This window comes from Eschscholzia californica, unplaced genomic scaffold (genome assembly GCF_041429995.1).
Source record: "Eschscholzia californica isolate CP2 unplaced genomic scaffold, dmEscCali1.0.p SCAF_6, whole genome shotgun sequence".
NCBI lineage: Eukaryota > Viridiplantae > Streptophyta > Magnoliopsida > Ranunculales > Papaveraceae > Eschscholzia > Eschscholzia californica.
Genome location: NW_028238483.1, coordinates 7,043,459 through 7,066,111, shown reverse-complemented (window position 1 = coordinate 7,066,111; position 22,653 = coordinate 7,043,459). Strand labels below are relative to the sequence as shown.

Genomic DNA, 22,653 nt, shown 5'->3' with positions numbered 1-22,653 from the left:
GTCAAACATAATCGGACGGAGGGAGTAAACGTTTTTACGTCGTATCACTATAGAGTGCGTGAAATCGGGGAGAAATAGGAGTCCACGATGAGAACAAGTAGTACCCATTGTAAAATACTAACGGATGCGATCATACCAGCACTAATCCACCGGATCCCATCAGAACTCCGAAGTTAAGCGTGCTTGGGCGAGAGTAGTACTAGGATGGGTGACCTCCTGGGAAGTCCTCGTGTTGCATCCCTTTTTCTACTTTTTTTTTCCCTTTTTCTACTTTTTTTTTTTTTGTCTCGTCGGAGAGATGGAGAAGAGGGGAAGAAAATAACCTGCCAAAGGCGGGTTAGGATCGTCGGATTTGCCAAAAAAACGTTGTTTTCTGTGTCATCCGTCTATTTTTCAGAATTTTGTGTAACTCGAGTAATTTAAAACTGGAATAACTCGTCGTACGTATTATAAACCGATGACAGCGATTTGGAGACATAAAAATATGTCCGGAAATATTTATTACTAATTTCATTAGCATTTCCCAATCTACCCTTTACTTTTAATAAGAATAAAAAGTTTCAGTTATTTCTACACTACTTCCGACATATTATTTATTTGAATACTCCAAATTTAATATAGGTAATTTAGGAAAAATCTTTTAGTGAGAGAACAATAAATAAAAATTGGATCTGCTAAAAAGTCAAACATAATCGGACGGAGGGAGTAAACGTTTTTACGTCGTATCACTATAGAGTGCGTGAAATCGGGGAGAAATAGGAGTCCACGATGAGAACAAGTAGTACCCATTGTAAAATACTAACGGATGCGATCATACCAGCACTAATCCACCGGATCCCATCAGAACTCCGAAGTTAAGCGTGCTTGGGCGAGAGTAGTACTAGGATGGGTGACCTCCTGGGAAGTCCTCGTGTTGCATCCCTTTTTCTACTTTTTTTTTCCCTTTTTCTACTTTTTTTTTTTTGTCTCGTCGGAGAGATGGAGAAGAGGGGAAGAAAATAACCTGCCAAAGGCGGGTTAGGATCGTCGGATTTGCCAAAAAAACGTTGTTTTCTGTGTCATCCGTCTATTTTTCAGAATTTTGTGTAACTCGAGTAATTTAAAACTGGAATAACTCGTCGTACGTATTATAAACCGATGACAGCGATTTGGAGACATAAAAATATGTCCGGAAATATTTATTACTAATTTCATTAGCATTTCCCAATCTACCCTTTACTTTTAATAAGAATAAAAAGTTTCAGTTATTTCTACACTACTTCCGACATATTATTTATTTGAATACTCCAAATTTAATATAGGTAATTTAGGAAAAATCTTTTAGTGAGAGAACAATAAATAAAAATTGGATCTGCTAAAAAGTCAAACATAATCGGACGGAGGGAGTAAACGTTTTTACGTCGTATCACTATAGAGTGCGTGAAATCGGGGAGAAATAGGAGTCCACGATGAGAACAAGTAGTACCCATTGTAAAATACTAACGGATGCGATCATACCAGCACTAATCCACCGGATCCCATCAGAACTCCGAAGTTAAGCGTGCTTGGGCGAGAGTAGTACTAGGATGGGTGACCTCCTGGGAAGTCCTCGTGTTGCATCCCTTTTTCTACTTTTTTTTTCCCTTTTTCTACTTTTTTTTTTTTTGTCTCGTCGGAGAGATGGAGAAGAGGGGAAGAAAATAACCTGCCAAAGGCGGGTTAGGATCGTCGGATTTGCCAAAAAAACGTTGTTTTCTGTGTCATCCGTCTATTTTTCAGAATTTTGTGTAACTCGAGTAATTTAAAACTGGAATAACTCGTCGTACGTATTATAAACCGATGACAGCGATTTGGAGACATAAAAATATGTCCGGAAATATTTATTACTAATTTCATTAGCATTTCCCAATCTACCCTTTACTTTTAATAAGAATAAAAAGTTTCAGTTATTTCTACACTACTTCCGACATATTATTTATTTGAATACTCCAAATTTAATATAGGTAATTTAGGAAAAATCTTTTAGTGAGAGAACAATAAATAAAAATTGGATCTGCTAAAAAGTCAAACATAATCGGACGGAGGGAGTAAACGTTTTTACGTCGTATCACTATAGAGTGCGTGAAATCGGGGAGAAATAGGAGTCCACGATGAGAACAAGTAGTACCCATTGTAAAATACTAACGGATGCGATCATACCAGCACTAATCCACCGGATCCCATCAGAACTCCGAAGTTAAGCGTGCTTGGGCGAGAGTAGTACTAGGATGGGTGACCTCCTGGGAAGTCCTCGTGTTGCATCCCTTTTTCTACTTTTTTTTTCCCTTTTTCTACTTTTTTTTTTTTTGTCTCGTCGGAGAGATGGAGAAGAGGGGAAGAAAATAACCTGCCAAAGGCGGGTTAGGATCGTCGGATTTGCCAAAAAAACGTTGTTTTCTGTGTCATCCGTCTATTTTTCAGAATTTTGTGTAACTCGAGTAATTTAAAACTGGAATAACTCGTCGTACGTATTATAAACCGATGACAGCGATTTGGAGACATAAAAATATGTCCGGAAATATTTATTACTAATTTCATTAGCATTTCCCAATCTACCCTTTACTTTTAATAAGAATAAAAAGTTTCAGTTATTTCTACACTACTTCCGACATATTATTTATTTGAATACTCCAAATTTAATATAGGTAATTTAGGAAAAATCTTTTAGTGAGAGAACAATAAATAAAAATTGGATCTGCTAAAAAGTCAAACATAATCGGACGGAGGGAGTAAACGTTTTTACGTCGTATCACTATAGAGTGCGTGAAATCGGGGAGAAATAGGAGTCCACGATGAGAACAAGTAGTACCCATTGTAAAATACTAACGGATGCGATCATACCAGCACTAATCCACCGGATCCCATCAGAACTCCGAAGTTAAGCGTGCTTGGGCGAGAGTAGTACTAGGATGGGTGACCTCCTGGGAAGTCCTCGTGTTGCATCCCTTTTTCTACTTTTTTTTTCCCTTTTTCTACTTTTTTTTTTTTTGTCTCGTCGGAGAGATGGAGAAGAGGGGAAGAAAATAACCTGCCAAAGGCGGGTTAGGATCGTCGGATTTGCCAAAAAAACGTTGTTTTCTGTGTCATCCGTCTATTTTTCAGAATTTTGTGTAACTCGAGTAATTTAAAACTGGAATAACTCGTCGTACGTATTATAAACCGATGACAGCGATTTGGAGACATAAAAATATGTCCGGAAATATTTATTACTAATTTCATTAGCATTTCCCAATCTACCCTTTACTTTTAATAAGAATAAAAAGTTTCAGTTATTTCTACACTACTTCCGACATATTATTTATTTGAATACTCCAAATTTAATATAGGTAATTTAGGAAAAATCTTTTAGTGAGAGAACAATAAATAAAAATTGGATCTGCTAAAAAGTCAAACATAATCGGACGGAGGGAGTAAACGTTTTTACGTCGTATCACTATAGAGTGCGTGAAATCGGGGAGAAATAGGAGTCCACGATGAGAACAAGTAGTACCCATTGTAAAATACTAACGGATGCGATCATACCAGCACTAATCCACCGGATCCCATCAGAACTCCGAAGTTAAGCGTGCTTGGGCGAGAGTAGTACTAGGATGGGTGACCTCCTGGGAAGTCCTCGTGTTGCATCCCTTTTTCTACTTTTTTTTTCCCTTTTTCTACTTTTTTTTTTTTTGTCTCGTCGGAGAGATGGAGAAGAGGGGAAGAAAATAACCTGCCAAAGGCGGGTTAGGATCGTCGGATTTGCCAAAAAAACGTTGTTTTCTGTGTCATCCGTCTATTTTTCAGAATTTTGTGTAACTCGAGTAATTTAAAACTGGAATAACTCGTCGTACGTATTATAAACCGATGACAGCGATTTGGAGACATAAAAATATGTCCGGAAATATTTATTACTAATTTCATTAGCATTTCCCAATCTACCCTTTACTTTTAATAAGAATAAAAAGTTTCAGTTATTTTTACACTACTTCCGACATATTATTTATTTGAATACTCCAAATTTAATATAGGTAATTTAGGAAAAATCTTTTAGTGAGAGAACAATAAATAAAAATTGGATCTGCTAAAAAGTCAAACATAATCGGACGGAGGGAGTAAACGTTTTTACGTCGTATCACTATAGAGTGCGTGAAATCGGGGAGAAATAGGAGTCCACGATGAGAACAAGTAGTACCCATTGTAAAATACTAACGGATGCGATCATACCAGCACTAATCCACCGGATCCCATCAGAACTCCGAAGTTAAGCGTGCTTGGGCGAGAGTAGTACTAGGATGGGTGACCTCCTGGGAAGTCCTCGTGTTGCATCCCTTTTTCTACTTTTTTTTTCCCTTTTTCTACTTTTTTTTTTTTTGTCTCGTCGGAGAGATGGAGAAGAGGGGAAGAAAATAACCTGCCAAAGGCGGGTTAGGATCGTCGGATTTGCCAAAAAAACGTTGTTTTCTGTGTCATCCGTCTATTTTTCAGAATTTTGTGTAACTCGAGTAATTTAAAACTGGAATAACTCGTCGTACGTATTATAAACCGATGACAGCGATTTGGAGACATAAAAATATGTCCGGAAATATTTATTACTAATTTCATTAGCATTTCCCAATCTACCCTTTACTTTTAATAAGAATAAAAAGTTTCAGTTATTTCTACACTACTTCCGACATATTATTTATTTGAATACTCCAAATTTAATATAGGTAATTTAGGAAAAATCTTTTAGTGAGAGAACAATAAATAAAAATTGGATCTGCTAAAAAGTCAAACATAATCGGACGGAGGGAGTAAACGTTTTTACGTCGTATCACTATAGAGTGCGTGAAATCGGGGAGAAATAGGAGTCCACGATGAGAACAAGTAGTACCCATTGTAAAATACTAACGGATGCGATCATACCAGCACTAATCCACCGGATCCCATCAGAACTCCGAAGTTAAGCGTGCTTGGGCGAGAGTAGTACTAGGATGGGTGACCTCCTGGGAAGTCCTCGTGTTGCATCCCTTTTTCTACTTTTTTTTTCCCTTTTTCTACTTTTTTTTTTTTTGTCTCGTCGGAGAGATGGAGAAGAGGGGAAGAAAATAACCTGCCAAAGGCGGGTTAGGATCGTCGGATTTGCCAAAAAAACGTTGTTTTCTGTGTCATCCGTCTATTTTTCAGAATTTTGTGTAACTCGAGTAATTTAAAACTGGAATAACTCGTCGTACGTATTATAAACCGATGACAGCGATTTGGAGACATAAAAATATGTCCGGAAATATTTATTACTAATTTCATTAGCATTTCCCAATCTACCCTTTACTTTTAATAAGAATAAAAAGTTTCAGTTATTTCTACACTACTTCCGACATATTATTTATTTGAATACTCCAAATTTAATATAGGTAATTTAGGAAAAATCTTTTAGTGAGAGAACAATAAATAAAAATTGGATCTGCTAAAAAGTCAAACATAATCGGACGGAGGGAGTAAACGTTTTTACGTCGTATCACTATAGAGTGCGTGAAATCGGGGAGAAATAGGAGTCCACGATGAGAACAAGTAGTACCCATTGTAAAATACTAACGGATGCGATCATACCAGCACTAATCCACCGGATCCCATCAGAACTCCGAAGTTAAGCGTGCTTGGGCGAGAGTAGTACTAGGATGGGTGACCTCCTGGGAAGTCCTCGTGTTGCATCCCTTTTTCTACTTTTTTTTTCCCTTTTTCTACTTTTTTTTTTTTTGTCTCGTCGGAGAGATGGAGAAGAGGGGAAGAAAATAACCTGCCAAAGGCGGGTTAGGATCGTCGGATTTGCCAAAAAAACGTTGTTTTCTGTGTCATCCGTCTATTTTTCAGAATTTTGTGTAACTCGAGTAATTTAAAACTGGAATAACTCGTCGTACGTATTATAAACCGATGACAGCGATTTGGAGACATAAAAATATGTCCGGAAATATTTATTACTAATTTCATTAGCATTTCCCAATCTACCCTTTACTTTTAATAAGAATAAAAAGTTTCAGTTATTTCTACACTACTTCCGACATATTATTTATTTGAATACTCCAAATTTAATATAGGTAATTTAGGAAAAATCTTTTAGTGAGAGAACAATAAATAAAAATTGGATCTGCTAAAAAGTCAAACATAATCGGACGGAGGGAGTAAACGTTTTTACGTCGTATCACTATAGAGTGCGTGAAATCGGGGAGAAATAGGAGTCCACGATGAGAACAAGTAGTACCCATTGTAAAATACTAACGGATGCGATCATACCAGCACTAATCCACCGGATCCCATCAGAACTCCGAAGTTAAGCGTGCTTGGGCGAGAGTAGTACTAGGATGGGTGACCTCCTGGGAAGTCCTCGTGTTGCATCCCTTTTTCTACTTTTTTTTTCCCTTTTTCTACTTTTTTTTTTTTTGTCTCGTCGGAGAGATGGAGAAGAGGGGAAGAAAATAACCTGCCAAAGGCGGGTTAGGATCGTCGGATTTGCCAAAAAAACGTTGTTTTCTGTGTCATCCGTCTATTTTTCAGAATTTTGTGTAACTCGAGTAATTTAAAACTGGAATAACTCGTCGTACGTATTATAAACCGATGACAGCGATTTGGAGACATAAAAATATGTCCGGAAATATTTATTACTAATTTCATTAGCATTTCCCAATCTACCCTTTACTTTTAATAAGAATAAAAAGTTTCAGTTATTTCTACACTACTTCCGACATATTATTTATTTGAATACTCCAAATTTAATATAGGTAATTTAGGAAAAATCTTTTAGTGAGAGAACAATAAATAAAAATTGGATCTGCTAAAAAGTCAAACATAATCGGACGGAGGGAGTAAACGTTTTTACGTCGTATCACTATAGAGTGCGTGAAATCGGGGAGAAATAGGAGTCCACGATGAGAACAAGTAGTACCCATTGTAAAATACTAACGGATGCGATCATACCAGCACTAATCCACCGGATCCCATCAGAACTCCGAAGTTAAGCGTGCTTGGGCGAGAGTAGTACTAGGATGGGTGACCTCCTGGGAAGTCCTCGTGTTGCATCCCTTTTTCTACTTTTTTTTTCCCTTTTTCTACTTTTTTTTTTTTTGTCTCGTCGGAGAGATGGAGAAGAGGGGAAGAAAATAACCTGCCAAAGGCGGGTTAGGATCGTCGGATTTGCCAAAAAAACGTTGTTTTCTGTGTCATCCGTCTATTTTTCAGAATTTTGTGTAACTCGAGTAATTTAAAACTGGAATAACTCGTCGTACGTATTATAAACCGATGACAGCGATTTGGAGACATAAAAATATGTCCGGAAATATTTATTACTAATTTCATTAGCATTTCCCAATCTACCCTTTACTTTTAATAAGAATAAAAAGTTTCAGTTATTTCTACACTACTTCCGACATATTATTTATTTGAATACTCCAAATTTAATATAGGTAATTTAGGAAAAATCTTTTAGTGAGAGAACAATAAATAAAAATTGGATCTGCTAAAAAGTCAAACATAATCGGACGGAGGGAGTAAACGTTTTTACGTCGTATCACTATAGAGTGCGTGAAATCGGGGAGAAATAGGAGTCCACGATGAGAACAAGTAGTACCCATTGTAAAATACTAACGGATGCGATCATACCAGCACTAATCCACCGGATCCCATCAGAACTCCGAAGTTAAGCGTGCTTGGGCGAGAGTAGTACTAGGATGGGTGACCTCCTGGGAAGTCCTCGTGTTGCATCCCTTTTTCTACTTTTTTTTTCCCTTTTTCTACTTTTTTTTTTTTTGTCTCGTCGGAGAGATGGAGAAGAGGGGAAGAAAATAACCTGCCAAAGGCGGGTTAGGATCGTCGGATTTGCCAAAAAAACGTTGTTTTCTGTGTCATCCGTCTATTTTTCAGAATTTTGTGTAACTCGAGTAATTTAAAACTGGAATAACTCGTCGTACGTATTATAAACCGATGACAGCGATTTGGAGACATAAAAATATGTCCGGAAATATTTATTACTAATTTCATTAGCATTTCCCAATCTACCCTTTACTTTTAATAAGAATAAAAAGTTTCAGTTATTTCTACACTACTTCCGACATATTATTTATTTGAATACTCCAAATTTAATATAGGTAATTTAGGAAAAATCTTTTAGTGAGAGAACAATAAATAAAAATTGGATCTGCTAAAAAGTCAAACATAATCGGACGGAGGGAGTAAACGTTTTTACGTCGTATCACTATAGAGTGCGTGAAATCGGGGAGAAATAGGAGTCCACGATGAGAACAAGTAGTACCCATTGTAAAATACTAACGGATGCGATCATACCAGCACTAATCCACCGGATCCCATCAGAACTCCGAAGTTAAGCGTGCTTGGGCGAGAGTAGTACTAGGATGGGTGACCTCCTGGGAAGTCCTCGTGTTGCATCCCTTTTTCTACTTTTTTTTTCCCTTTTTCTACTTTTTTTTTTTTTGTCTCGTCGGAGAGATGGAGAAGAGGGGAAGAAAATAACCTGCCAAAGGCGGGTTAGGATCGTCGGATTTGCCAAAAAAACGTTGTTTTCTGTGTCATCCGTCTATTTTTCAGAATTTTGTGTAACTCGAGTAATTTAAAACTGGAATAACTCGTCGTACGTATTATAAACCGATGACAGCGATTTGGAGACATAAAAATATGTCCGGAAATATTTATTACTAATTTCATTAGCATTTCCCAATCTACCCTTTACTTTTAATAAGAATAAAAAGTTTCAGTTATTTCTACACTACTTCCGACATATTATTTATTTGAATACTCCAAATTTAATATAGGTAATTTAGGAAAAATCTTTTAGTGAGAGAACAATAAATAAAAATTGGATCTGCTAAAAAGTCAAACATAATCGGACGGAGGGAGTAAACGTTTTTACGTCGTATCACTATAGAGTGCGTGAAATCGGGGAGAAATAGGAGTCCACGATGAGAACAAGTAGTACCCATTGTAAAATACTAACGGATGCGATCATACCAGCACTAATCCACCGGATCCCATCAGAACTCCGAAGTTAAGCGTGCTTGGGCGAGAGTAGTACTAGGATGGGTGACCTCCTGGGAAGTCCTCGTGTTGCATCCCTTTTTCTACTTTTTTTTTCCCTTTTTCTACTTTTTTTTTTTTTGTCTCGTCGGAGAGATGGAGAAGAGGGGAAGAAAATAACCTGCCAAAGGCGGGTTAGGATCGTCGGATTTGCCAAAAAAACGTTGTTTTCTGTGTCATCCGTCTATTTTTCAGAATTTTGTGTAACTCGAGTAATTTAAAACTGGAATAACTCGTCGTACGTATTATAAACCGATGACAGCGATTTGGAGACATAAAAATATGTCCGGAAATATTTATTACTAATTTCATTAGCATTTCCCAATCTACCCTTTACTTTTAATAAGAATAAAAAGTTTCAGTTATTTTTACACTACTTCCGACATATTATTTATTTGAATACTCCAAATTTAATATAGGTAATTTAGGAAAAATCTTTTAGTGAGAGAACAATAAATAAAAATTGGATCTGCTAAAAAGTCAAACATAATCGGACGGAGGGAGTAAACGTTTTTACGTCGTATCACTATAGAGTGCGTGAAATCGGGGAGAAATAGGAGTCCACGATGAGAACAAGTAGTACCCATTGTAAAATACTAACGGATGCGATCATACCAGCACTAATCCACCGGATCCCATCAGAACTCCGAAGTTAAGCGTGCTTGGGCGAGAGTAGTACTAGGATGGGTGACCTCCTGGGAAGTCCTCGTGTTGCATCCCTTTTTCTACTTTTTTTTTCCCTTTTTCTACTTTTTTTTTTTTTGTCTCGTCGGAGAGATGGAGAAGAGGGGAAGAAAATAACCTGCCAAAGGCGGGTTAGGATCGTCGGATTTGCCAAAAAAACGTTGTTTTCTGTGTCATCCGTCTATTTTTCAGAATTTTGTGTAACTCGAGTAATTTAAAACTGGAATAACTCGTCGTACGTATTATAAACCGATGACAGCGATTTGGAGACATAAAAATATGTCCGGAAATATTTATTACTAATTTCATTAGCATTTCCCAATCTACCCTTTACTTTTAATAAGAATAAAAAGTTTCAGTTATTTCTACACTACTTCCGACATATTATTTATTTGAATACTCCAAATTTAATATAGGTAATTTAGGAAAAATCTTTTAGTGAGAGAACAATAAATAAAAATTGGATCTGCTAAAAAGTCAAACATAATCGGACGGAGGGAGTAAACGTTTTTACGTCGTATCACTATAGAGTGCGTGAAATCGGGGAGAAATAGGAGTCCACGATGAGAACAAGTAGTACCCATTGTAAAATACTAACGGATGCGATCATACCAGCACTAATCCACCGGATCCCATCAGAACTCCGAAGTTAAGCGTGCTTGGGCGAGAGTAGTACTAGGATGGGTGACCTCCTGGGAAGTCCTCGTGTTGCATCCCTTTTTCTACTTTTTTTTTCCCTTTTTCTACTTTTTTTTTTTTTGTCTCGTCGGAGAGATGGAGAAGAGGGGAAGAAAATAACCTGCCAAAGGCGGGTTAGGATCGTCGGATTTGCCAAAAAAACGTTGTTTTCTGTGTCATCCGTCTATTTTTCAGAATTTTGTGTAACTCGAGTAATTTAAAACTGGAATAACTCGTCGTACGTATTATAAACCGATGACAGCGATTTGGAGACATAAAAATATGTCCGGAAATATTTATTACTAATTTCATTAGCATTTCCCAATCTACCCTTTACTTTTAATAAGAATAAAAAGTTTCAGTTATTTCTACACTACTTCCGACATATTATTTATTTGAATACTCCAAATAACCTGCCAAAGGCGGGTTAGGATCGTCGGATTTGCCAAAAAAACGTTGTTTTCTGTGTCATCCGTCTATTTTTCAGAATTTTGTGTAACTCGAGTAATTTAAAACTGGAATAACTCGTCGTACGTATTATAAACCGATGACAGCGATTTGGAGACATAAAAATATGTCCGGAAATATTTATTACTAATTTCATTAGCATTTCCCAATCTACCCTTTACTTTTAATAAGAATAAAAAGTTTCAGTTATTTCTACACTACTTCCGACATATTATTTATTTGAATACTCCAAATTTAATATAGGTAATTTAGGAAAAATCTTTTAGTGAGAGAACAATAAATAAAAATTGGATCTGCTAAAAAGTCAAACATAATCGGACGGAGGGAGTAAACGTTTTTACGTCGTATCACTATAGAGTGCGTGAAATCGGGGAGAAATAGGAGTCCACGATGAGAACAAGTAGTACCCATTGTAAAATACTAACGGATGCGATCATACCAGCACTAATCCACCGGATCCCATCAGAACTCCGAAGTTAAGCGTGCTTGGGCGAGAGTAGTACTAGGATGGGTGACCTCCTGGGAAGTCCTCGTGTTGCATCCCTTTTTCTACTTTTTTTTTCCCTTTTTCTACTTTTTTTTTTTTTGTCTCGTCGGAGAGATGGAGAAGAGGGGAAGAAAATAACCTGCCAAAGGCGGGTTAGGATCGTCGGATTTGCCAAAAAAACGTTGTTTTCTGTGTCATCCGTCTATTTTTCAGAATTTTGTGTAACTCGAGTAATTTAAAACTGGAATAACTCGTCGTACGTATTATAAACCGATGACAGCGATTTGGAGACATAAAAATATGTCCGGAAATATTTATTACTAATTTCATTAGCATTTCCCAATCTACCCTTTACTTTTAATAAGAATAAAAAGTTTCAGTTATTTCTACACTACTTCCGACATATTATTTATTTGAATACTCCAAATTTAATATAGGTAATTTAGGAAAAATCTTTTAGTGAGAGAACAATAAATAAAAATTGGATCTGCTAAAAAGTCAAACATAATCGGACGGAGGGAGTAAACGTTTTTACGTCGTATCACTATAGAGTGCGTGAAATCGGGGAGAAATAGGAGTCCACGATGAGAACAAGTAGTACCCATTGTAAAATACTAACGGATGCGATCATACCAGCACTAATCCACCGGATCCCATCAGAACTCCGAAGTTAAGCGTGCTTGGGCGAGAGTAGTACTAGGATGGGTGACCTCCTGGGAAGTCCTCGTGTTGCATCCCTTTTTCTACTTTTTTTTTCCCTTTTTCTACTTTTTTTTTTTTTGTCTCGTCGGAGAGATGGAGAAGAGGGGAAGAAAATAACCTGCCAAAGGCGGGTTAGGATCGTCGGATTTGCCAAAAAAACGTTGTTTTCTGTGTCATCCGTCTATTTTTCAGAATTTTGTGTAACTCGAGTAATTTAAAACTGGAATAACTCGTCGTACGTATTATAAACCGATGACAGCGATTTGGAGACATAAAAATATGTCCGGAAATATTTATTACTAATTTCATTAGCATTTCCCAATCTACCCTTTACTTTTAATAAGAATAAAAAGTTTCAGTTATTTCTACACTACTTCCGACATATTATTTATTTGAATACTCCAAATTTAATATAGGTAATTTAGGAAAAATCTTTTAGTGAGAGAACAATAAATAAAAATTGGATCTGCTAAAAAGTCAAACATAATCGGACGGAGGGAGTAAACGTTTTTACGTCGTATCACTATAGAGTGCGTGAAATCGGGGAGAAATAGGAGTCCACGATGAGAACAAGTAGTACCCATTGTAAAATACTAACGGATGCGATCATACCAGCACTAATCCACCGGATCCCATCAGAACTCCGAAGTTAAGCGTGCTTGGGCGAGAGTAGTACTAGGATGGGTGACCTCCTGGGAAGTCCTCGTGTTGCATCCCTTTTTCTACTTTTTTTTTCCCTTTTTCTACTTTTTTTTTTTTTGTCTCGTCGGAGAGATGGAGAAGAGGGGAAGAAAATAACCTGCCAAAGGCGGGTTAGGATCGTCGGATTTGCCAAAAAAACGTTGTTTTCTGTGTCATCCGTCTATTTTTCAGAATTTTGTGTAACTCGAGTAATTTAAAACTGGAATAACTCGTCGTACGTATTATAAACCGATGACAGCGATTTGGAGACATAAAAATATGTCCGGAAATATTTATTACTAATTTCATTAGCATTTCCCAATCTACCCTTTACTTTTAATAAGAATAAAAAGTTTCAGTTATTTCTACACTACTTCCGACATATTATTTATTTGAATACTCCAAATTTAATATAGGTAATTTAGGAAAAATCTTTTAGTGAGAGAACAATAAATAAAAATTGGATCTGCTAAAAAGTCAAACATAATCGGACGGAGGGAGTAAACGTTTTTACGTCGTATCACTATAGAGTGCGTGAAATCGGGGAGAAATAGGAGTCCACGATGAGAACAAGTAGTACCCATTGTAAAATACTAACGGATGCGATCATACCAGCACTAATCCACCGGATCCCATCAGAACTCCGAAGTTAAGCGTGCTTGGGCGAGAGTAGTACTAGGATGGGTGACCTCCTGGGAAGTCCTCGTGTTGCATCCCTTTTTCTACTTTTTTTTTCCCTTTTTCTACTTTTTTTTTTTTTGTCTCGTCGGAGAGATGGAGAAGAGGGGAAGAAAATAACCTGCCAAAGGCGGGTTAGGATCGTCGGATTTGCCAAAAAAACGTTGTTTTCTGTGTCATCCGTCTATTTTTCAGAATTTTGTGTAACTCGAGTAATTTAAAACTGGAATAACTCGTCGTACGTATTATAAACCGATGACAGCGATTTGGAGACATAAAAATATGTCCGGAAATATTTATTACTAATTTCATTAGCATTTCCCAATCTACCCTTTATTTTAATAAGAATAAAAAGTTTCAGTTATTTCTACACTACTTCCGACATATTATTTATTTGAATACTCCAAATAACCTGCCAAAGGCGGGTTAGGATCGTCGGATTTGCCAAAAAAAACGTTGTTTTCTGTGTCATCCGTCTATTTTTCAGAATTTTGTGTAACTCGAGTAATTTAAAACTGGAATAACTCGTCGTACGTATTATAAACCGATGACAGCGATTTGGAGACATAAAAATATGTCCGGAAATATTTATTACTAATTTCATTAGCATTTCCCAATCTACCCTTTACTTTTAATAAGAATAAAAAGTTTCAGTTATTTCTACACTACTTCCGACATATTATTTATTTGAATACTCCAAATTTAATATAGGTAATTTAGGAAAAATCTTTTAGTGAGAGAACAATAAATAAAAATTGGATCTGCTAAAAAGTCAAACATAATCGGACGGAGGGAGTAAACGTTTTTACGTCGTATCACTATAGAGTGCGTGAAATCGGGGAGAAATAGGAGTCCACGATGAGAACAAGTAGTACCCATTGTAAAATACTAACGGATGCGATCATACCAGCACTAATCCACCGGATCCCATCAGAACTCCGAAGTTAAGCGTGCTTGGGCGAGAGTAGTACTAGGATGGGTGACCTCCTGGGAAGTCCTCGTGTTGCATCCCTTTTTCTACTTTTTTTTTCCCTTTTTCTACTTTTTTTTTTTTTGTCTCGTCGGAGAGATGGAGAAGAGGGGAAGAAAATAACCTGCCAAAGGCGGGTTAGGATCGTCGGATTTGCCAAAAAAACGTTGTTTTCTGTGTCATCCGTCTATTTTTCAGAATTTTGTGTAACTCGAGTAATTTAAAACTGGAATAACTCGTCGTACGTATTATAAACCGATGACAGCGATTTGGAGACATAAAAATATGTCCGGAAATATTTATTACTAATTTCATTAGCATTTCCCAATCTACCCTTTACTTTTAATAAGAATAAAAAGTTTCAGTTATTTCTACACTACTTCCGACATATTATTTATTTGAATACTCCAAATTTAATATAGGTAATTTAGGAAAAATCTTTTAGTGAGAGAACAATAAATAAAAATTGGATCTGCTAAAAAGTCAAACATAATCGGACGGAGGGAGTAAACGTTTTTACGTCGTATCACTATAGAGTGCGTGAAATCGGGGAGAAATAGGAGTCCACGATGAGAACAAGTAGTACCCATTGTAAAATACTAACGGATGCGATCATACCAGCACTAATCCACCGGATCCCATCAGAACTCCGAAGTTAAGCGTGCTTGGGCGAGAGTAGTACTAGGATGGGTGACCTCCTGGGAAGTCCTCGTGTTGCATCCCTTTTTCTACTTTTTTTTTCCCTTTTTCTACTTTTTTTTTTTTTGTCTCGTCGGAGAGATGGAGAAGAGGGGAAGAAAATAACCTGCCAAAGGCGGGTTAGGATCGTCGGATTTGCCAAAAAAAACGTTGTTTTCTGTGTCATCCGTCTATTTTTCAGAATTTTGTGTAACTCGAGTAATTTAAAACTGGAATAACTCGTCGTACGTATTATAAACCGATGACAGCGATTTGGAGACATAAAAATATGTCCGGAAATATTTATTACTAATTTCATTAGCATTTCCCAATCTACCCTTTACTTTTAATAAGAATAAAAAGTTTCAGTTATTTCTACACTACTTCCGACATATTATTTATTTGAATACTCCAAATTTAATATAGGTAATTTAGGAAAAATCTTTTAGTGAGAGAACAATAAATAAAAATTGGATCTGCTAAAAAGTCAAACATAATCGGACGGAGGGAGTAAACGTTTTTACGTCGTATCACTATAGAGTGCGTGAAATCGGGGAGAAATAGGAGTCCACGATGAGAACAAGTAGTACCCATTGTAAAATACTAACGGATGCGATCATACCAGCACTAATCCACCCGATCCCATCAGAACTCCGAAGTTAAGCGTGCTTGGGCGAGAGTAGTACTAGGATGGGTGACCTCCTGGGAAGTCCTCGTGTTGCATCCCTTTTTCTACTTTTTTTTTCCCTTTTTCTACTTTTTTTTTTTTTGTCTCGTCGGAGAGATGGAGAAGAGGGGAAGAAAATAACCTGCCAAAGGCGGGTTAGGATCGTCGGATTTGCCAAAAAAACGTTGTTTTCTGTGTCATCCGTCTATTTTTCAGAATTTTGTGTAACTCGAGTAATTTAAAACTGGAATAACTCGTCGTACGTATTATAAACCGATGACAGCGATTTGGAGACATAAAAATATGTCCGGAAATATTTATTACTAATTTCATTAGCATTTCCCAATCTACCCTTTACTTTTAATAAGAATAAAAAGTTTCAGTTATTTCTACACTACTTCCGACATATTATTTATTTGAATACTCCAAATTTAATATAGGTAATTTAGGAAAAATCTTTTAGTGAGAGAACAATAAATAAAAATTGGATCTGCTAAAAAGTCAAACATAATCGGACGGAGGGAGTAAACGTTTTTACGTCGTATCACTATAGAGTGCGTGAAATCGGGGAGAAATAGGAGTCCACGATGAGAACAAGTAGTACCCATTGTAAAATACTAACGGATGCGATCATACCAGCACTAATCCACCGGATCCCATCAGAACTCCGAAGTTAAGCGTGCTTGGGCGAGAGTAGTACTAGGATGGGTGACCTCCTGGGAAGTCCTCGTGTTGCATCCCTTTTTCTACTTTTTTTTTCCCTTTTTCTACTTTTTTTTTTTTGTCTCGTCGGAGAGATGGAGAAGAGGGGAAGAAAATAACCTGCCAAAGGCGGGTTAGGATCGTCGGATTTGCCAAAAAAACGTTGTTTTCTGTGTCATCCGTCTATTTTTCAGAATTTTGTGTAACTCGAGTAATTTAAAACTGGAATAACTCGTCGTACGTATTATAAACCGATGACAGCGATTTGGAGACATAAAAATATGTCCGGAAATATTTATTACTAATTTCATTAGCATTTCCCAATCTACCCTTTACTTTTAATAAGAATAAAAAGTTTCAGTTATTTCTACACTACTTCCGACATATTATTTATTTGAATACTCCAAATTTAATATAGGTAATTTAGGAAAAATCTTTTAGTGAGAGAACAATAAATAAAAATTGGATCTGCTAAAAAGTCAAACATAATCGGACGGAGGGAGTAAACGTTTTTACGTCGTATCACTATAGAGTGCGTGAAATCGGGGAGAAATAGGAGTCCACGATGAGAACAAGTAGTACCCATTGTAAAATACTAACGGATGCGATCATACCAGCACTAATCCACCGGATCCCATCAGAACTCCGAAGTTAAGCGTGCTTGGGCGAGAGTAGTACTAGGATGGGTGACCTCCTGGGAAGTCCTCGTGTTGCATCCCTTTTTCTACTTTTTTTTTCCCTTTTTCTACTTTTTTTTTTTTTGTCTCGTCGGAGAGATGGAGAAGAGGGGAAGAAAATAACCTGCCAAAGGCGGGTTAGGATCGTCGGATTTGCCAAAAAAACGTTGTTTTCTGTGTCATCCGTCTATTTTTCAGAATTTTGTGTAACTCGAGTAATTTAAAACTGGAATAACTCGTCGTACGTATTATAAACCGATGACAGCGATTTGGAGACATAAAAATATGTCCGGAAATATTTATTACTAATTTCATTAGCATTTCCCAATCTACCCTTTACTTTTAATAAGAATAAAAAGTTTCAGTTATTTCTACACTACTTCCGACATATTATTTATTTGAATACTCCAAATTTAATATAGGTAATTTAGGAAAAATCTTTTAGTGAGAGAACAATAAATAAAAATTGGATCTGCTAAAAAGTCAAACATAATCGGACGGAGGGAGTAAACGTTTTTACGTCGTATCACTATAGAGTGCGTGAAATCGGGGAGAAATAGGAGTCCACGATGAGAACAAGTAGTACCCATTGTAAAATACTAACGGATGCGATCATACCAGCACTAATCCACCGGATCCCATCAGAACTCCGAAGTTAAGCGTGCTTGGGCGAGAGTAGTACTAGGATGGGTGACCTCCTGGGAAGTCCTCGTGTTGCATCCCTTTTTCTACTTTTTTTTTCCCTTTTTCTACTTTTTTTTTTTTTGTCTCGTCGGAGAGATGGAGAAGAGGGGAAGAAAATAACCTGCCAAAGGCGGGTTAGGATCGTCGGATTTGCCAAAAAAACGTTGTTTTCTGTGTCATCCGTCTATTTTTCAGAATTTTGTGTAACTCGAGTAATTTAAAACTGGAATAACTCGTCGTACGTATTATAAACCGATGACAGCGATTTGGAGACATAAAAATATGTCCGGAAATATTTATTACTAATTTCATTAGCATTTCCCAATCTACCCTTTACTTTTAATAAGAATAAAAAGTTTCAGTTATTTCTACACTACTTCCGACATATTATTTATTTGAATACTCCAAATTTAATATAGGTAATTTAGGAAAAATCTTTTAGTGAGAGAACAATAAATAAAAATTGGATCTGCTAAAAAGTCAAACATAATCGGACGGAGGGAGTAAACGTTTTTACGTCGTATCACTATAGAGTGCGTGAAATCGGGGAGAAATAGGAGTCCACGATGAGAACAAGTAGTACCCATTGTAAAATACTAACGGATGCGATCATACCAGCACTAATCCACCGGATCCCATCAGAACTCCGAAGTTAAGCGTGCTTGGGCGAGAGTAGTACTAGGATGGGTGACCTCCTGGGAAGTCCTCGTGTTGCATCCCTTTTTCTACTTTTTTTTTCCCTTTTTCTACTTTTTTTTTTTTTGTCTCGTCGGAGAGATGGAGAAGAGGGGAAGAAAATAACCTGCCAAAGGCGGGTTAGGATCGTCGGATTTGCCAAAAAAACGTTGTTTTCTGTGTCATCCGTCTATTTTTCAGAATTTTGTGTAACTCGAGTAATTTAAAACTGGAATAACTCGTCGTACGTATTATAAACCGATGACAGCGATTTGGAGACATAAAAATATGTCCGGAAATATTTATTACTAATTTCATTAGCATTTCCCAATCTACCCTTTACTTTTAATAAGAATAAAAAGTTTCAGTTATTTCTACACTACTTCCGACATATTATTTATTTGAATACTCCAAATTTAATATAGGTAATTTAGGAAAAATCTTTTAGTGAGAGAACAATAAATAAAAATTGGATCTGCTAAAAAGTCAAACATAATCGGACGGAGGGAGTAAACGTTTTTACGTCGTATCACTATAGAGTGCGTGAAATCGGGGAGAAATAGGAGTCCACGATGAGAACAAGTAGTACCCATTGTAAAATACTAACGGATGCGATCATACCAGCACTAATCCACCGGATCCCATCAGAACTCCGAAGTTAAGCGTGCTTGGGCGAGAGTAGTACTAGGATGGGTGACCTCCTGGGAAGTCCTCGTGTTGCATCCCTTTTTCTACTTTTTTTTTCCCTTTTTCTACTTTTTTTTTTTTTGTCTCGTCGGAGAGATGGAGAAGAGGGGAAGAAAATAACCTGCCAAAGGCGGGTTAGGATCGTCGGATTTGCCAAAAAAACGTTGTTTTCTGTGTCATCCGTCTATTTTTCAGAATTTTGTGTAACTCGAGTAATTTAAAACTGGAATAACTCGTCGTACGTATTATAAACCGATGACAGCGATTTGGAGACATAAAAATATGTCCGGAAATATTTATTACTAATTTCATTAGCATTTCCCAATCTACCCTTTACTTTTAATAAGAATAAAAAGTTTCAGTTATTTCTACACTACTTCCGACATATTATTTATTTGAATACTCCAAATTTAATATAGGTAATTTAGGAAAAATCTTTTAGTGAGAGAACAATAAATAAAAATTGGATCTGCTAAAAAGTCAAACATAATCGGACGGAGGGAGTAAACGTTTTTACGTCGTATCACTATAGAGTGCGTGAAATCGGGGAGAAATAGGAGTCCACGATGAGAACAAGTAGTACCCATTGTAAAATACTAACGGATGCGATCATACCAGCACTAATCCACCGGATCCCATCAGAACTCCGAAGTTAAGCGTGCTTGGGCGAGAGTAGTACTAGGATGGGTGACCTCCTGGGAAGTCCTCGTGTTGCATCCCTTTTTCTACTTTTTTTTTCCCTTTTTCTACTTTTTTTTTTTTTGTCTCGTCGGAGAGATGGAGAAGAGGGGAAGAAAATAACCTGCCAAAGGCGGGTTAGGATCGTCGGATTTGCCAAAAAAACGTTGTTTTCTGTGTCATCCGTCTATTTTTCAGAATTTTGTGTAACTCGAGTAATTTAAAACTGGAATAACTCGTCGTACGTATTATAAACCGATGACAGCGATTTGGAGACATAAAAATATGTCCGGAAATATTTATTACTAATTTCATTAGCATTTCCCAATCTACCCTTTACTTTTAATAAGAATAAAAAGTTTCAGTTATTTCTACACTACTTCCGACATATTATTTATTTGAATACTCCAAATTTAATATAGGTAATTTAGGAAAAATCTTTTAGTGAGAGAACAATAAATAAAAATTGGATCTGCTAAAAAGTCAAACATAATCGGACGGAGGGAGTAAACGTTTTTACGTCGTATCACTATAGAGTGCGTGAAATCGGGGAGAAATAGGAGTCCACGATGAGAACAAGTAGTACCCATTGTAAAATACTAACGGATGCGATCATACCAGCACTAATCCACCGGATCCCATCAGAACTCCGAAGTTAAGCGTGCTTGGGCGAGAGTAGTACTAGGATGGGTGACCTCCTGGGAAGTCCTCGTGTTGCATCCCTTTTTCTACTTTTTTTTTCCCTTTTTCTACTTTTTTTTTTTTTGTCTCGTCGGAGAGATGGAGAAGAGGGGAAGAAAATAACCTGCCAAAGGCGGGTTAGGATCGTCGGATTTGCCAAAAAAACGTTGTTTTCTGTGTCATCCGTCTATTTTTCAGAATTTTGTGTAACTCGAGTAATTTAAAACTGGAATAACTCGTCGTACGTATTATAAACCGATGACAGCGATTTGGAGACATAAAAATATGTCCGGAAATATTTATTACTAATTTCATTAGCATTTCCCAATCTACCCTTTACTTTTAATAAGAATAAAAAGTTTCAGTTATTTCTACACTACTTCCGACATATTATTTATTTGAATACTCCAAATTTAATATAGGTAATTTAGGAAAAATCTTTTAGTGAGAGAACAATAAATAAAAATTGGATCTGCTAAAAAGTCAAACATAATCGGACGGAGGGAGTAAACGTTTTTACGTCGTATCACTATAGAGTGCGTGAAATCGGGGAGAAATAGGAGTCCACGATGAGAACAAGTAGTACCCATTGTAAAATACTAACGGATGCGATCATACCAGCACTAATCCACCGGATCCCATCAGAACTCCGAAGTTAAGCGTGCTTGGGCGAGAGTAGTACTAGGATGGGTGACCTCCTGGGAAGTCCTCGTGTTGCATCCCTTTTTCTACTTTTTTTTTCCCTTTTTCTACTTTTTTTTTTTTTGTCTCGTCGGAGAGATGGAGAAGAGGGGAAGAAAATAACCTGCCAAAGGCGGGTTAGGATCGTCGGATTTGCCAAAAAAACGTTGTTTTCTGTGTCATCCGTCTATTTTTCAGAATTTTGTGTAACTCGAGTAATTTAAAACTGGAATAACTCGTCGTACGTATTATAAACCGATGACAGCGATTTGGAGACATAAAAATATGTCCGGAAATATTTATTACTAATTTCATTAGCATTTCCCAATCTACCCTTTACTTTTAATAAGAATAAAAAGTTTCAGTTATTTCTACACTACTTCCGACATATTATTTATTTGAATACTCCAAATTTAATATAGGTAATTTAGGAAAAATCTTTTAGTGAGAGAACAATAAATAAAAATTGGATCTGCTAAAAAGTCAAACATAATCGGACGGAGGGAGTAAACGTTTTTACGTCGTATCACTATAGAGTGCGTGAAATCGGGGAGAAATAGGAGTCCACGATGAGAACAAGTAGTACCCATTGTAAAATACTAACGGATGCGATCATACCAGCACTAATCCACCGGATCCCATCAGAACTCCGAAGTTAAGCGTGCTTGGGCGAGAGTAGTACTAGGATGGGTGACCTCCTGGGAAGTCCTCGTGTTGCATCCCTTTTTCTACTTTTTTTTTCCCTTTTTCTACTTTTTTTTTTTTTGTCTCGTCGGAGAGATGGAGAAGAGGGGAAGAAAATAACCTGCCAAAGGCGGGTTAGGATCGTCGGATTTGCCAAAAAAACGTTGTTTTCTGTGTCATCCGTCTATTTTTCAGAATTTTGTGTAACTCGAGTAATTTAAAACTGGAATAACTCGTCGTACGTATTATAAACCGATGACAGCGATTTGGAGACATAAAAATATGTCCGGAAATATTTATTACTAATTTCATTAGCATTTCCCAATCTACCCTTTACTTTTAATAAGAATAAAAAGTTTCAGTTATTTCTACACTACTTCCGACATATTATTTATTTGAATACTCCAAATTTAATATAGGTAATTTAGGAAAAATCTTTTAGTGAGAGAACAATAAATAAAAATTGGATCTGCTAAAAAGTCAAACATAATCGGACGGAGGGAGTAAACGTTTTTACGTCGTATCACTATAGAGTGCGTGAAATCGGGGAGAAATAGGAGTCCACGATGAGAACAAGTAGTACCCATTGTAAAATACTAACGGATGCGATCATACCAGCACTAATCCACCGGATCCCATCAGAACTCCGAAGTTAAGCGTGCTTGGGCGAGAGTAGTACTAGGATGGGTGACCTCCTGGGAAGTCCTCGTGTTGCATCCCTTTTTCTACTTTTTTTTTCCCTTTTTCTACTTTTTTT

General features: G+C 36.8%; 33 non-coding genes across 33 annotated transcripts; all 33 read left to right on the top strand.

The window, feature by feature from the left end:
* The first annotated feature begins 122 nt into the window (after positions 1-122).
* Positions 123-241, top strand: LOC147531462 (5S ribosomal RNA). The gene has a single exon (XR_015228859.1). It is a non-coding gene; the product is annotated as a 5S ribosomal RNA (ribosomal RNA).
* A 562-nt stretch (positions 242-803) lies between these two features.
* Positions 804-922, top strand: LOC147531461 (5S ribosomal RNA). The gene has a single exon (XR_015228858.1). It is a non-coding gene; the product is annotated as a 5S ribosomal RNA (ribosomal RNA).
* A 561-nt stretch (positions 923-1,483) lies between these two features.
* On the top strand, positions 1,484-1,602 carry LOC147531460 (5S ribosomal RNA). Its single transcript, XR_015228857.1, has one exon. It is a non-coding gene; the product is annotated as a 5S ribosomal RNA (ribosomal RNA).
* A 562-nt stretch (positions 1,603-2,164) lies between these two features.
* Positions 2,165-2,283, top strand: LOC147531459 (5S ribosomal RNA). Its single transcript, XR_015228856.1, has one exon. It is a non-coding gene; the product is annotated as a 5S ribosomal RNA (ribosomal RNA).
* Positions 2,284-2,845: 562 nt separating this feature from the next.
* LOC147531458 (5S ribosomal RNA) lies at positions 2,846-2,964 on the top strand. Its single transcript, XR_015228854.1, has one exon. It is a non-coding gene; the product is annotated as a 5S ribosomal RNA (ribosomal RNA).
* Positions 2,965-3,526: 562 nt separating this feature from the next.
* LOC147531457 (5S ribosomal RNA) lies at positions 3,527-3,645 on the top strand. Its single transcript, XR_015228853.1, has one exon. It is a non-coding gene; the product is annotated as a 5S ribosomal RNA (ribosomal RNA).
* Positions 3,646-4,207: 562 nt separating this feature from the next.
* Positions 4,208-4,326, top strand: LOC147531456 (5S ribosomal RNA). The gene has a single exon (XR_015228852.1). It is a non-coding gene; the product is annotated as a 5S ribosomal RNA (ribosomal RNA).
* Positions 4,327-4,888: 562 nt separating this feature from the next.
* Positions 4,889-5,007, top strand: LOC147531455 (5S ribosomal RNA). Its single transcript, XR_015228851.1, has one exon. It is a non-coding gene; the product is annotated as a 5S ribosomal RNA (ribosomal RNA).
* Positions 5,008-5,569: 562 nt separating this feature from the next.
* Positions 5,570-5,688, top strand: LOC147531454 (5S ribosomal RNA). The gene has a single exon (XR_015228850.1). It is a non-coding gene; the product is annotated as a 5S ribosomal RNA (ribosomal RNA).
* Positions 5,689-6,250: 562 nt separating this feature from the next.
* LOC147531453 (5S ribosomal RNA) lies at positions 6,251-6,369 on the top strand. The gene has a single exon (XR_015228849.1). It is a non-coding gene; the product is annotated as a 5S ribosomal RNA (ribosomal RNA).
* Positions 6,370-6,931: 562 nt separating this feature from the next.
* On the top strand, positions 6,932-7,050 carry LOC147531452 (5S ribosomal RNA). Its single transcript, XR_015228848.1, has one exon. It is a non-coding gene; the product is annotated as a 5S ribosomal RNA (ribosomal RNA).
* A 562-nt stretch (positions 7,051-7,612) lies between these two features.
* Positions 7,613-7,731, top strand: LOC147531451 (5S ribosomal RNA). Its single transcript, XR_015228847.1, has one exon. It is a non-coding gene; the product is annotated as a 5S ribosomal RNA (ribosomal RNA).
* Positions 7,732-8,293: 562 nt separating this feature from the next.
* On the top strand, positions 8,294-8,412 carry LOC147531450 (5S ribosomal RNA). The gene has a single exon (XR_015228846.1). It is a non-coding gene; the product is annotated as a 5S ribosomal RNA (ribosomal RNA).
* A 562-nt stretch (positions 8,413-8,974) lies between these two features.
* LOC147531449 (5S ribosomal RNA) lies at positions 8,975-9,093 on the top strand. The gene has a single exon (XR_015228845.1). It is a non-coding gene; the product is annotated as a 5S ribosomal RNA (ribosomal RNA).
* Positions 9,094-9,655: 562 nt separating this feature from the next.
* LOC147531448 (5S ribosomal RNA) lies at positions 9,656-9,774 on the top strand. The gene has a single exon (XR_015228843.1). It is a non-coding gene; the product is annotated as a 5S ribosomal RNA (ribosomal RNA).
* A 562-nt stretch (positions 9,775-10,336) lies between these two features.
* LOC147531447 (5S ribosomal RNA) lies at positions 10,337-10,455 on the top strand. Its single transcript, XR_015228842.1, has one exon. It is a non-coding gene; the product is annotated as a 5S ribosomal RNA (ribosomal RNA).
* Positions 10,456-11,309: 854 nt separating this feature from the next.
* Positions 11,310-11,428, top strand: LOC147531446 (5S ribosomal RNA). Its single transcript, XR_015228841.1, has one exon. It is a non-coding gene; the product is annotated as a 5S ribosomal RNA (ribosomal RNA).
* Positions 11,429-11,990: 562 nt separating this feature from the next.
* Positions 11,991-12,109, top strand: LOC147531445 (5S ribosomal RNA). The gene has a single exon (XR_015228840.1). It is a non-coding gene; the product is annotated as a 5S ribosomal RNA (ribosomal RNA).
* A 562-nt stretch (positions 12,110-12,671) lies between these two features.
* On the top strand, positions 12,672-12,790 carry LOC147531444 (5S ribosomal RNA). The gene has a single exon (XR_015228839.1). It is a non-coding gene; the product is annotated as a 5S ribosomal RNA (ribosomal RNA).
* A 562-nt stretch (positions 12,791-13,352) lies between these two features.
* On the top strand, positions 13,353-13,471 carry LOC147531443 (5S ribosomal RNA). The gene has a single exon (XR_015228837.1). It is a non-coding gene; the product is annotated as a 5S ribosomal RNA (ribosomal RNA).
* An 854-nt stretch (positions 13,472-14,325) lies between these two features.
* On the top strand, positions 14,326-14,444 carry LOC147531442 (5S ribosomal RNA). The gene has a single exon (XR_015228836.1). It is a non-coding gene; the product is annotated as a 5S ribosomal RNA (ribosomal RNA).
* Positions 14,445-15,006: 562 nt separating this feature from the next.
* On the top strand, positions 15,007-15,125 carry LOC147531441 (5S ribosomal RNA). Its single transcript, XR_015228835.1, has one exon. It is a non-coding gene; the product is annotated as a 5S ribosomal RNA (ribosomal RNA).
* Positions 15,126-15,688: 563 nt separating this feature from the next.
* Positions 15,689-15,807, top strand: LOC147531440 (5S ribosomal RNA). Its single transcript, XR_015228961.1, has one exon. It is a non-coding gene; the product is annotated as a 5S ribosomal RNA (ribosomal RNA).
* Positions 15,808-16,369: 562 nt separating this feature from the next.
* Positions 16,370-16,488, top strand: LOC147531439 (5S ribosomal RNA). The gene has a single exon (XR_015228834.1). It is a non-coding gene; the product is annotated as a 5S ribosomal RNA (ribosomal RNA).
* A 561-nt stretch (positions 16,489-17,049) lies between these two features.
* On the top strand, positions 17,050-17,168 carry LOC147531438 (5S ribosomal RNA). Its single transcript, XR_015228833.1, has one exon. It is a non-coding gene; the product is annotated as a 5S ribosomal RNA (ribosomal RNA).
* Positions 17,169-17,730: 562 nt separating this feature from the next.
* LOC147531437 (5S ribosomal RNA) lies at positions 17,731-17,849 on the top strand. Its single transcript, XR_015228831.1, has one exon. It is a non-coding gene; the product is annotated as a 5S ribosomal RNA (ribosomal RNA).
* Positions 17,850-18,411: 562 nt separating this feature from the next.
* LOC147531436 (5S ribosomal RNA) lies at positions 18,412-18,530 on the top strand. Its single transcript, XR_015228830.1, has one exon. It is a non-coding gene; the product is annotated as a 5S ribosomal RNA (ribosomal RNA).
* A 562-nt stretch (positions 18,531-19,092) lies between these two features.
* LOC147531435 (5S ribosomal RNA) lies at positions 19,093-19,211 on the top strand. Its single transcript, XR_015228829.1, has one exon. It is a non-coding gene; the product is annotated as a 5S ribosomal RNA (ribosomal RNA).
* A 562-nt stretch (positions 19,212-19,773) lies between these two features.
* LOC147531434 (5S ribosomal RNA) lies at positions 19,774-19,892 on the top strand. Its single transcript, XR_015228828.1, has one exon. It is a non-coding gene; the product is annotated as a 5S ribosomal RNA (ribosomal RNA).
* Positions 19,893-20,454: 562 nt separating this feature from the next.
* LOC147531433 (5S ribosomal RNA) lies at positions 20,455-20,573 on the top strand. The gene has a single exon (XR_015228827.1). It is a non-coding gene; the product is annotated as a 5S ribosomal RNA (ribosomal RNA).
* Positions 20,574-21,135: 562 nt separating this feature from the next.
* LOC147531432 (5S ribosomal RNA) lies at positions 21,136-21,254 on the top strand. The gene has a single exon (XR_015228826.1). It is a non-coding gene; the product is annotated as a 5S ribosomal RNA (ribosomal RNA).
* Positions 21,255-21,816: 562 nt separating this feature from the next.
* On the top strand, positions 21,817-21,935 carry LOC147531431 (5S ribosomal RNA). Its single transcript, XR_015228825.1, has one exon. It is a non-coding gene; the product is annotated as a 5S ribosomal RNA (ribosomal RNA).
* Positions 21,936-22,497: 562 nt separating this feature from the next.
* Positions 22,498-22,616, top strand: LOC147531430 (5S ribosomal RNA). The gene has a single exon (XR_015228824.1). It is a non-coding gene; the product is annotated as a 5S ribosomal RNA (ribosomal RNA).
* The last annotated feature ends 37 nt before the right edge of the window (positions 22,617-22,653 follow it).